This window comes from Opisthocomus hoazin, chromosome 2 (assembly GCF_030867145.1).
Source record: "Opisthocomus hoazin isolate bOpiHoa1 chromosome 2, bOpiHoa1.hap1, whole genome shotgun sequence".
Taxonomy (NCBI): Eukaryota; Metazoa; Chordata; class Aves; order Opisthocomiformes; family Opisthocomidae; genus Opisthocomus; species Opisthocomus hoazin.
The window spans coordinates 75,127,627-75,140,183 of NC_134415.1; positions in this window are offsets into that span (position 1 = coordinate 75,127,627).

A 12,557-nucleotide genomic window follows, 5' to 3' on the forward strand; every position below is an offset into this window, starting at 1 on the left:
AGAACACTTTTTGTAAAGTACAGAAATATTGTTTTGCTGTAGTATTCAGGTCTCTTCCAACTTAAAGACCTAGCCCAAAGTTCTGTTGTCCTGCAAGCTGATATTATTTTAATTTTATATTTTCTAGGAAAAAAAAAACAAAACATGTGAAGTGGTAGTTCTCCTTATTTCAAAGCCTAATGTTGGATATAGCTTGGAAAATGCTGTAATTTTGAATACTGTGAAACCTCTTGTATTTTGACACCCACACACATCTCTTCTGGCCTACAAAATAAAGTAAGAATGGAAAACAGCTCATTCCAAACTTCAGTCATGTTTAATGCTGAAAATAAAACATGTAGACAACCTTATAATTCTTATAAATAATGATTCTACAGTCCAGAGCAATAAATGTGAGAACTATGGTTTATGATAATGTATTCTGCAGTGACAGTAGAAAAATAGGGCATCATTTTGAAAAGGGGAGAAGCTATCTATCATGTTGAACACACTAACAGGAAATTCAAAGTAGTTTCAGAGGCAGTTAGTCCAAGATACTGTTCTTCTGACCCCCATGTCCCCAAGCACAACACGTGAATGAACAGCTCATCATGTCCACCATGCAGGGAGGGGTACTACATGTGTCCATCCCCAGGCTTGTCATATTTTGTGTTAGGAATCTATCTATCTTTCTGTCTGTATCGCAGAATATTGATCTGGATGACATTAACCAAACCACATGAATTTTACTGAAAAAAAAAAGAAGAAAAGAAAGAAGTGAAAGAAAGGTGTTTAAAGGACAGAAGTTACTGTTGCTAGCTATGTGAAAGGCATGGTGAACTGCAAGCTCCTGCAGGTACAAGTTACTGCAGAACAATGAATCAAGTTTTATCTTTGCCCAGTTAAACACAGTTGCCCCAGTAGGTCTAACTGGCCAGTTTTTCAGGCAGATAATTAATGCTTTGGTGACTGGACTGCAACCAAAACTTGTGGATTACAGGGAAAAGTATGCTCAACATGTACCTGTTAGCACTAGGTGAAGATGGTCAAGCATCCAGCAGAATTTGGTTTTACCTTCGTCTACGAGTCTTCTCAGTGATATATTTATCTCTGCATGTGTAGGGGGTGGGGGGAGGCTCAGTTCCACCCAACCAGGGCAGGATGCTGAGCCTGTGCTTCAATAAATACTCAACACAAATCTTTTTCCAGACCGACAAAGGCAAAGTTCCTTCATTTAATTGATTTTCTAAATTGTCAGTGTCCGATTCATTTTGGTCTGATGGTTTAATTTTTCTGTGATAATTGATTTATATGTCTTATCCACTTTATCATTAAGTTACAAAAGAGGAGTTCACCAAATCCCATCTTATTATGCTTTTGTTCTACTCTTTTTTGCTCCAACATTTTCTAAAGCAGCTGCTTCTTGGCAGGGAAAAACCTGCTCAGACTTTTCCTTACTCTCAGCCTTGTTTGTCTTTACCCAGTGTTCCTGAAAGTGCACTGCTTATTCAGTATCTCAGGAATAGTCTGCTTCTGCAGAATGATCTCTGCGTAAGCTCACAGTAATTGGCCTCCAACAGCCAATTTAACAAGTTTAGTGAAAGTCTTGCATTTGAACACTAATTTTGGAATAAAGAGGTTAATGGCAAAGTCAAGTAAGACCCATTTGTTACAAAAGAAAGTAAACTGATTTGACTTTATTTGACTTTGCATCAAATAGATTCTTATGAAAAGTCCAATAATAAATGTGCATTGTGAAAATAGTTCTAGAAACATTCAAATGGACATTTCTGACAAGGAAAGCAGGGCCTCTACTCACCAGCAGTGGATGTCTAAAGGCTGGCTGTCTCAGTCAATACTTTCGGCTTTCTTTGCATGCAGGCTTGAGCAAAGCGTGCTTCCAGAGGGCTATTGACCACCCTGGTCTCTGACATTTTTTTGTTCTGTAGCAGCAATATCTGCACTCCTCTTTGCAATGAAATAACTGACATCTATTTCACTCACCGCATTAGTTAGTTCTGTACAGAGGTGTATATTATGAGCCTGAAGTCATTCTTGTGAAGCTGACCTGGCAGGAATTTCCAGTGAAAAATTTCGTGGAGGTAATGCTGCTGGAAAACAAGGCTCATCACACAGTGGGATTGTGGTGTGCCTGAATCGTGGTCTTCATACATACAAGTCTTCATACTTGTAGACAGCTGCTTGGTTTGATACAGAAAAGTTAATTCCTGGATTTTTTAATTGATTTTTTTGGTAGTGGTTGGAATAAAAAGAGAAATTCTATCTAACAAAGGTGTCTTGAGGTGGCAAGTTCCAAACAAACAAACAAACCAGTTTTTTGTGCGTATTGGGGTTTTCCATCCTAGCCAGGTTTGGACTTGACTTGGCATAACACAAGCAACACTCCTCTGCAAAAAAGAGCCTGCAGAGAGAGGCTACAGGTTTCAGTTTTCAGAATTATTATGAGAGCTGTTTCCCTTTAATTCAACATCTGAACGGAGGGGCTGGTGAGACCTCGAAGTACAAGCATATATACATATATGTTTATATTCTGTATATATGCAAAAGCATACAACAAGGAGTTATTTCCATGCCTAAAGAGAGAAGTAATGAGGAAGAAGGTCTCCAGCACAAAGGACAATTTTGAGTGTTTTCTACACAAGCACTACTAAATGATCAGAATCATCCCTCTTGCCCCATTCATTAAAGCAGCCTCTTCTTCATCTCATTCCTTAAATATATGCATGACTTGGCTCACCTTGGACTTCAATTCTAAGCATCTACTTTTGAAGTGCCCTAGTAAAAGTGAGAAAGAAGCCCGCAACTCTCATGAACCCAGACCACTGCCTAAAGCAGATCCTTCCCAGCATGCCATTTCACAGTGGCAGACCCCTCAGACATCTTTGCCATCAGACTGTCTCCTTATGTATTCCAAGATATTGTCTGGAAAGGCTCCAAGAAGGAAGCAGTCAGGTGCACGGGTCTTTTACAATGGGAAAATCCAAAGGAAGAAGGAGTTGGAGGAAAGAAATCCTTGAGGGCAGACTTGTCAGAGACTTCTGTGTTCTCCCAGTCTAGCAGTGGGAATGAAATAGGATTGAGACAAGTCTGGGAATTTCCTAACCCCAGACAGTAACAGCAGCCGTTTCAGCATTGTGTTTTTATATATATATACACATATATATATATATATAGTATTTTTCACAACTGCGAAATGAACACTGGGAGATTTCAAATTTCTTAGCATCTGGCCTTCAGATTCTCTCCAGCAGAAGAAATCTTTTCCACTTCTATTAGCTCAGCTTTACTCTGATCTATTTAAAATTTAAGCTAAAGAAATTTCTCTTTTACAATATACATAATATATGGATGTCATAATAGTATCTTAAAAAACAAATATTTTTTTCTTTACATCAACATCATCTCAGTTAGGTTAGGATGTGTAAGTTTAAGAATGGATCTGGGCAGCTGAGACATGATAGAAAAATCTGACGGGGTTCAAAGGACGTTATTATCAGTGCCAGAAGAGCTTAACAGAGAATTATCTCATATTTTTCTTTCAAAAACTGTCCTAGGAAACTCTGTGGTGGACCTGAACATGACCGCTAAAGAGAGCAAGCTGCTAAGAATTTTCATTTCAACTGTTTTCTCATGGCTATCTTGTGGTTTGACTAATAAGGCCCCCAGGGATTTTGGTGTTACTGCATGGATTTCCCACACAATATATGGTACGGGTCTGATTGTTTTCAGAGTGCAGATGGCTTTAGTTGTTAATCTCTGCAAACTCCCACTGACCTCTCGTATGTGCACAGTTCTCTTCTTAAGAATTGGTTCGATCTGCCTCCTCTGTCATTCCTCCTTCAGCAATTGGTAGATGCTTGAAGCCATTCTGGAAACAGACTTTTGGTGGTGGGCTCAGTCCCAAGAAAATAAGAATCTCCTCCTTGTTCCCTGTCTTTTTCCCAGGGAAGGCAGTCTTCTGGCCAGTGAGAAAAATAAGGGCACAAAAATATTTCAGTTGAAAGAAACGTTACCGAATGTTCTAGTTCCTAACTCAGCATTTGGCATCTTCTTGTTTTGCGCCTTCTTCTGTTGCTCGCTGAGACAAACGCTACTCTTTTTCACTTCTATTTGATTCATCACTGTTTCACATAAGAGTAAAATGCACTGTTTTTGCATCGTTCCTAGACACATTGCGGGGGGGGGGGGGGGGGGGGGCGGGGGCGGACAGTGCTTTCTTTTCTGCCTAAAAGATGTTTTAAGCCTTTTGTTGCAAAATTTGATCCAGGTAGCTCCCCAGAAGCAACGCCTATCCTCGGTACTCCCCAGGCACAGCAGACAAGCCTGTCACAATTTCACATGGGAGACTCTTGAGCTCCATCTTCTGGAAAACGTGGGACGAACCTGCTTTTCCGGGCTGGTTCCCGGGAAAGCTGGGCGGGTTTGGGGGCCGTGGGCAGCTTAACCTGGCAGAGCACCGCGGGACTCCCTTGCACCCCCTTTTCCCACGTTCTCGAAGGAAAACCAAAGGCACTGCAAGGCGTTTGGAAAATACAGGTACAGCTCTAAGGCAGGTACCGCCCAGCAGCTCGCTTGGGCGAAAAGCCCTTTGGATTATTTTGATGCCGACAGCGGCGTCGCGGGTGGGTGGAAATGGCCTTGCAGACCCATTGCTCTGAGTTTGAACATTGGCACGAGCAGGTTTCCCCCAGCCAAAAGTGAGCACACATAAATATCTTTAATTGTGGTTTTCAGCCAGTTGGATGTTTTCTGTGCTTTGGCTTCATCGAGCTGTGGGTGATTTAAGCACGCCTGGCCAGCGCCGACAGGCTGTTTCTCTTTGTTACAGGAAAGGCTGAAACAACACTTCAGATTATAACCTTACCTTGATCTCTCTTACTCAGCAACCCGACTTTCTCTGCTGATTTCAAAGCTGCACCACCAACTGTAAAACTTTGTTTCTTCTGGGCCACTTCTCCCAGGCCAGGGAGAAGGCAGCCTCTCTCTACCCCAGCCCCGAAATACCACCCAGCCGAGCAACATAGGCTGAAATGCTGGCACTGGCTTCACCAAGCTCCACCACGAGATGTCCTGGTCGCCGCAGCCTGCTCCCTCAGGGACCACAGTGCCGGCAAACCTAGCCAGAGGGGAGGAGAGGGAAGATGGACTCCAGGGCATCCTGAAGGTGCTCAGGTCCCAGCTGGTGCCTGAAAATGGTTTTCCTGGTTGTAATCTCTGGAGCAGGGCTGTTGTCCTTGGGCACGCAAGGGCCAGCACTCACCAAGGTACGGAGCCAGCCCTGGGGGATTTGCAGGCATTTGAGCATTTTTGCTCCATGGCACTGTGTATTTAGGGGTCCCTTGCCCCCTGTGCACTCCACGGGGCCACAGCTGAAGTACAGCATGGGTGCACAGCACCAGCAGTGCGGGCAGTGCTGGGCCCAACAGGGAGCGAGAGGAGCCAGGATATTTGTAAAAAACTTCTTGTGGCGGAGACAGCAATACACTCAGTCCTCCCCCTGGGACGTGGCTGGAGAAATGCATTTTAATGACTATATTAGTGCCCAGAAGCACCGAAACCTGAAACAGGCACATCAAAAAGAGACATTTACTGCCTAGAAGAGCTGACTATCTTAGTACAGGAGGACAGTGGGATATGATATGGGCATCCACAAGTCAAGAGATGCTACGCCCTTATTAAGCTAAGCAAGGTTGTTTGAGGCTGTTTAAGACAAAGCAGGTTTTATTTTAAATATCTGACTTTCATAAGGGCTGGGTGGGAGCAGGAAGGGAATGTAATGCCATTAAAAGAGATGTGGATCTGAAATTCCATTGAATTCAAGAAAAATTTAGGTTACTCTGGAGGTCAAGCAATCCAATTTCCTGTTCAAACCAGAGTCAACTTCAAAGGTACATTGGGGTCCCACAGCTGCCTGAGACCTTGTCCAGCGAAGTGTTGCAAATCCCAGGGGTTGGAGAGGCCACATCCTGCCTGGGCGCCGGTTCCAGCACGTGGTCCTGTCGCTGAGACATCTGTTTTCCCATTTTTCCCATGTGTCTGTGGAAAGTCCCTTGCCGTAGCTTGTGACTAGTACCTCTGGTTCTGTCACTGTACATGTCTGAGAAGTCTGTCTCTGTTTTCTCCATAGCCCACTATTAATTTGTTACTGAATTTCAGAGAGTACTCTTCATTCAGAGGAAAGGTGGAGAAGTAGTAGTAGCTAGGATAATAACTGTCCTGTCAACTTGAAACATTTTGTTTTCTTTGTTTAGTTCTAGAAAAAAAAAAAGAAAAAAGAAACAAAGCAGTGAATTCACTGCCTGAATGTCAACAACAGTAAAATTTAAGCTTACCATCAGCCTCATATTAATTCAGTGCTTTCACTCTCAACAACATCATTATGGTATTGTTTGGAAAACAACTCCACTTCCACTCACCAACCTGGGGGGACTAAAGCTCTTCTGATACAGAGCTCTAATACTTGATCTGGGGCTAGAGAATCCTTTAGCACTGCCCTGACTTGAACACTTCATGAAAATATGTGACTTGCAGGAGAAATCTGGGTGCAAATGGGAACCCCTGCTTAGAATGCATTTAATTTAGAATAGGTGCTCACTGTATTGACATTGGCAATGTTATTCTGATTTATTGTGAACAAGTTGTCTTATGGGGAGGTGATTCTGATTTAATATGATCAAGCATTTGCAGAAAAAGAAGTTCAGTATCTCAAGTTAGGTCTGAAGGCTAAAATGAAGGGAGGCTATTTTGCAAGGAGTTTATCGATTGCATGTATGCAAAAATCCTGTACCGAACAAGTGCTGGATGCATTAAAAAATCTAGCCCATTTGGACAAATAATCTCTGCATTGCAAACGCCACAAGATTTTCCTCTCAAAGAAGAGAAGGAAAAGAGAAAAGGGAACTGGGTTTTTACAAATACCGTCATACTTTGAGCTATTGCCAGGAGGCTATTGAAAGCTGTAGGTTCTCACAAGACAGGAAAAATCAAGTTCATCCGAGAACTGAGACACAGAACACATTCTTTCTTTTTGGTTAACAAGACACAAGGAGTAGATTTTTCCGTCCTCCCGATTTTGACAACTTTCCCTCAAATTGGGAGCAGCTAAGCTGATCAACATTCCCCCAAACGGCTCTTGGTCCCCCAAGGCATTCCTCTGATGCTCCCCTGCTCACAGGACAAGCCGCTCAGCGCTGGAGGAGAAGCGGTGCGTCCTTTCTAGACCTGCTGGGAAGACGGGTCTCGTGTTCTGTTTTACTGTGTTTTGTCTTTTGGACTCTCAGTGTTGGCTAAGTGTATGTGTGTAGCCCCAGCATAGGGTATGACCCGTAAGCACAGCCATGCCACAGATGTTATTAACAAAATGTTCTTATTTTCCCAGCACCCTCAGGACTATGGGATAAGAGCAGGCCTGGACAGAACATCGCTTAAAGGCAGGGATGTGAGTACTCCTCACCTTTTTTTAGACACCCACCTGTGCAGCTGGGCAGCAAGATCAGACTCCTTTATCAGAATAACAGCAGGCTCCCAATTAAAACAGAATTTGTCTTTTTCCTTCTCAAGGCACGCTGCTCCTCAGGCGCTTGAGGAATGCCGGCGGACTGGAGGTGTCTGGGAGTAGCGCTGCGGAGGGCGGCCAGCGCGGCCCAAAGGGAGCGGGAGCAGAGCTCTGCAGCCCCAGGAGCAGCCATGGCGCTGGCAAGCCTGGGAAGAGGCAGATTTTCTAAGGCGGCCTGCCCTGAGGGAGCTGCGGCCCCGCGTTCTGGCCTCAGGCAGAGAGAGGGCCGGGGAGGGCCTGCTGACAGCCCCTCCGAGGGGGCGGTGACCCCGGGACCCTGCAGTGGAAGCTGGAGCAGCTCTCGCGGCTCCTTGGTGCCCTTGCCTTGCCACCCAAAGTCTGCAAACCACGGGGCCCTGCCCGCTCTCCCCGCAGAGAAGCCGAGGTGAAAGCCACAGACAAGGGCGCTGCTGGTGCCATCCTTCCCACAGCAGCCTCCTCCCTGCCGGCCGAGCCCCGGTGCCCGCCGAGGGCTTGGGCGCCATCGCCCAGCGCTTCCCTCCTCGCCCGGCTGCGTCAGGTGGGAAACGAGCTGTCTGCTGCGGTACAGCAGCCGGGAATGTGGATTCTTCTAGACCTCTGAGGTGTTTTTAATGAATTTCCATGACCTGGGAAGCCTTCTGGCAGCAGAGGCAGGATCGCTTCCCTCGCGGACGTGGAGGTTTTCTGTGGCCTCACACACCCTTAAACACCAGCACTTTGGTGAAGAAGAGCCGAGGAACACATTTCCTTTTCCCCACAGCATGCATCCACCGATGATTGCTTTTCCAGAAGCAAGCAGACCCAAAGGAAGAGAGATTCTTAAAATGTAAAATGTTGGAAAGGAAGGCTCCTTGCCTTTGCAGTTCCAGTGCACAGAAATATTCCCCACTGGTGAAGAAGGTCGACAGGAGGTTTCAGCCGGCGGCTGAGGTAAAATTTCCCCACCCAAATCCTATCTGGTGTAAACCACTCCTGCTTCATCTAGAACCAGAAGTCTGGAGGGTCAGGAACAACGAAAAGAAAACACCCAGGCAGGGAGTAATTATTTCTTCTAAGGAAGACCACAAAAAATACATTGCACTCTCTCCCCACACCCCGTTTTCTTAAGAATAAGTTTCAGAAAAAAGTGAAAAAAATTGCAATGTAAAAGTGACCTCCTTTTTGCATCGTCTGCAGTCTGTGCTGCCTGGAAGCGCCCTGGGAAGCGCACTGCAGCGGTGACCCCGTCCCCTAACACGTGTGTTTCCCTCAGCAGTTCCGCTACGTGCAAGTTGCTTTTAAGTCTTCCTGGTTTTAGAGCACTAAAAGGCAGTTTCTAAAAGGCAGTCTTTTGCCTTTGCATTTCTTTCAATGTCTGTATTTTTTTGCTCTAGCTATATAATTCTTCTCCTTTCTGCTTTGTTAGTTTTTGCAGTAAAGCAGCATGCATGTTTTCCATTACATATATCATTTCAAACATAGAAATTTTCAATCAATTTTGTATATCCTAAGTCCATTTGAAAAGCAGCATGCCTTGCTTGAAATCCCATTTTTGTAACATTCAGAAGCAACACCAGCAGTTTTGGCTACAGTCGTTTTAGTTAATTTTTGCTTTGATTAAGAAAAATTTATTTCCCAGAGTTATGTGTTTGCACAAAAATGCAAAATACAGAGAGAGCCGATATCAACAGAATGACACTGGTTTTGCAAATTACCCTGACTGCAAATATTTATCACTTGAACATCTGTCAGCCGTACTTCCTTGAAACATTTATACTAAATTTTTGCTTCATGCAGATGGAAGGAAAGGTGAGGAAGGGAGCTTAGAGGCAAAATTATACAGCATAAGAAATACAATCTAATCAAGTGTCTAAGGTACATGGATATTAATTTTACCTGCTGTTCTTTCGCAAATAATGCTCAAGGCTTCCTGTGTTTTTTTAAGTTTCCTCCTCTGTTGCCTCAATTCAAGAGGCCCAAGTGGAAAGAGATGCTGATACATTTCTGAACATAATTTCAAATAGAGCTAAAATCAATACTTTTTTTCAGTGGAGCCCAGATAACAGCAAACTCAGTATTACTGTTTATATGAAAAAATCCACGTCTTATCAAAACTCGAGAAGGCATGCGTGCACCTGGGAAGCAGTTGTTGAAGGAGCCAGTCTGTATCTGCTCCATCCCAAGTGATCCAGCTGTTATCCAGCTGTCATCCGTCTCTTGCGCAAATTTTAACTTCAGTCCCTATGGTCAAAATAACAAATGGCTAACGAGCTTTCATCCCCTGTTGGAAACGCAATGCGCTTTCAGCAAACATCTTTGAAAAGAAGGCATTAACCAAATGTTCAGTCATTGAGGAAAAGCTTGTCCTAACTGAATAAAACATGCAAAAATCTCCAGCATGTCACCGACACTGCAAGCTGCAGCTCGAGATGCTCTTCTGGCTGTTGAGGGACAGAGTTTGTAAGCACCATATGCCAGGTCCTTCAAGACAAACATTTGATAGGCTTAAGGAGATTTCTAGGTTTGCTGTAAAGAGAACCCGTGAATGGCCCTGCTGGGTCAGACCCACGATCGTCCAGCACATTGCCGCTGGCAGTGGCCTGCAGCAGATAACTAGGGAAGAGCGTGAGACCTGTGTGACAGTATATGGTACTCTCCCAGTCTCTGCTTGTGTTCTGCCCCTGAGTTAGAGGTGTTTTCTTTGCATTTAATAGATCTCAATGGATTTTTCTTCTGTGATTTTCCTTCTTCAAATTCCTATAGAGATTTGGGGTTGTCAGTTGTCTCTCTGCCATACCTGCTCCAGTGACAGGTGCACAGCCTGCGCCAGCTGGGCTGGTATGGGTGCTTCTGAGAGGACACAGAGACAAACCAGCCTTCTCCTACAGTAACAGCTTCTGAACAGTTGCTGGCAGGATGTTTCTGAGCATCAGAAAGGCAGATTGGTGTGGCAAAATCACCACCAACCAGGTGCAAATACACTAGAAAAGATATCCTAGGAATAAACTGTGGTTTTGTTCAGAAGCTGAAGGCATGTTTTAAATTTCACAATGACCTTAGGGCACGTAAGGAAGACCAAGTCCATGAACGGCCAAGCTGAGGCAAAGCACGGTCAACAGAATTGTCCCTCTCTCTATGACTTGAAGGCAAAACTGGACTAGGAAACCATGTTCTAACTACAGTACGCATGCCCAGCTAGGGGACAAGGCATGGCTGTAAAAGCAAAGGGTATCTTCTATTGGCATCTGAATGCCAGTAGTTTGGTATTTTTTTCCCAGAAGCACGCTTTTGAAAGCTGAAAGCCACTGTGGGCTAGGCAGAGTTTTTCCAGCATGGAGTGGAAGCACATGGCCAGATTCCACAATTCCCTTTTTCTGTCAGAAGAGTAGTTCATGGACAATTTCTGACTCTGCTTTTATAATAGGGATACACCAAAACAACAGACTCCATCCTCCTTTATACCCACAGCAGCTCTTTGATTTTATCATAGTGTTGATTTATAATGTTAGAAATTCCAGTGTTAAAACCAGGAATATATGATATTTCCCAAGTTCCCTTACAGACCCAGCATATTCTCCATAGCTTTGAAATCTGCTGCACTTGTGGAATTTTTTTTTTCCCCTACATTTTACTATTGCGACCCTTCGTTGATCAAAAGTGCCCAGGTGCACTTGGCTGAGAACTAAACCGTAGTAGCTGTAGTAGCAGTATCCAAAGCTGGCAGCTCCTTGGAGAAGGAAGTTCTTCTGAAGAAGTTGCCCAAAGCACCCTGATGCTCATGGCTTCACGTTTGCTCTTGGTCTGGGCAGTGTAATGGTACTGTGCTAAGGACAGCCAAGGCTCTACACAAAATTTTGAAAAGTGGCCAGTAATGTTGACTGTCCCAGAAGGCCTGAGTTTCTGGAAGAAGATGCTCAGCATTTTTTTAAAAATTGTATTTATGTGAGGCTGGGTCCCTGAGAGCATGAGTAGGTCTTGGCAGTTCATTTTTGCAAGTGAGGGTTTTTTGGATGCCAGCTCAGCATTGTACTGAACGCAACATTTAGTATTATGCACTAGTCATGGAAAAAAAATTGCCTTTTAGGGTTTTTTCCCCACTTTATTATTTATGGGGAGTGGAGTGGGGGTGGGATGTACTAGACCTGCACCTTCTGCATAGCCAGAAAATTTTCATTCTTTTGTTATTTAAATTTCTGACTTATCTCCAAACTTAACAACTTGCTATACTCATCCTCACACACAATTGATTGTTGATAAAAATATGTTACTGAGGAATTTGCTTTGAATCTCCTCCTTATTTTTTTCTTTTTAATATCACTAACTTTTGTTTTTTGCATGCCTGCAGATTCTGCAGCATAGGATGTCCTCCTGTTGTCCTTGTTTCTGATCTTAAAAAAACTGCTCCATCCCTTTTCAAGTGATTTTCTTCTATCAGCCTGCAAACAACAAAAGAGACTTTAAAGATAAAAGGAAGAGGAAGCCAGATTCACTTTTTAATAGTCTGGGGACTGGACACTATTCCCTAGAACAGTGGAGTTTGATGGCAAAAGCCTAGAGACAATTGAATTAAGCTCACACATGTAATGTCTTGTTCCCAAAGGACAGCCCCAGGTGGACTTTCAGCAATGGTCTGTTGCTAAAAAGATATACTTTTTGAAAAAACAGACATGATCTGGAATCAATATGATATTATTCTTTCCTTTTCTTGTTTTCTACTTTGCTGCTTTCAGCCTGACAATACCGTGACCTTCGGAGTCACCTCTGCACGGATCCTGCTCCCTCCGGAGAAGCAGTGGATGCTCTGCAGCTGTCTGCTTCTTCCCCAAGGTTGGATAACAAAAATCTCACATCTAAACATTTGTATCTTCTGGTTTATGCTTTTTCTGGCTGAACATGGAATCTGTAGAATCCTATGCATTAAAAAATAATGCAGATTTAAACTGGAGATTTTAATTTTGAATGTTCCCTTTTTCTCAGCATACTACTGCTCCATTTATTTGCAAGAGCCTTCCTAGAATTTCCTCTTTTTAGAGAGGTGCTG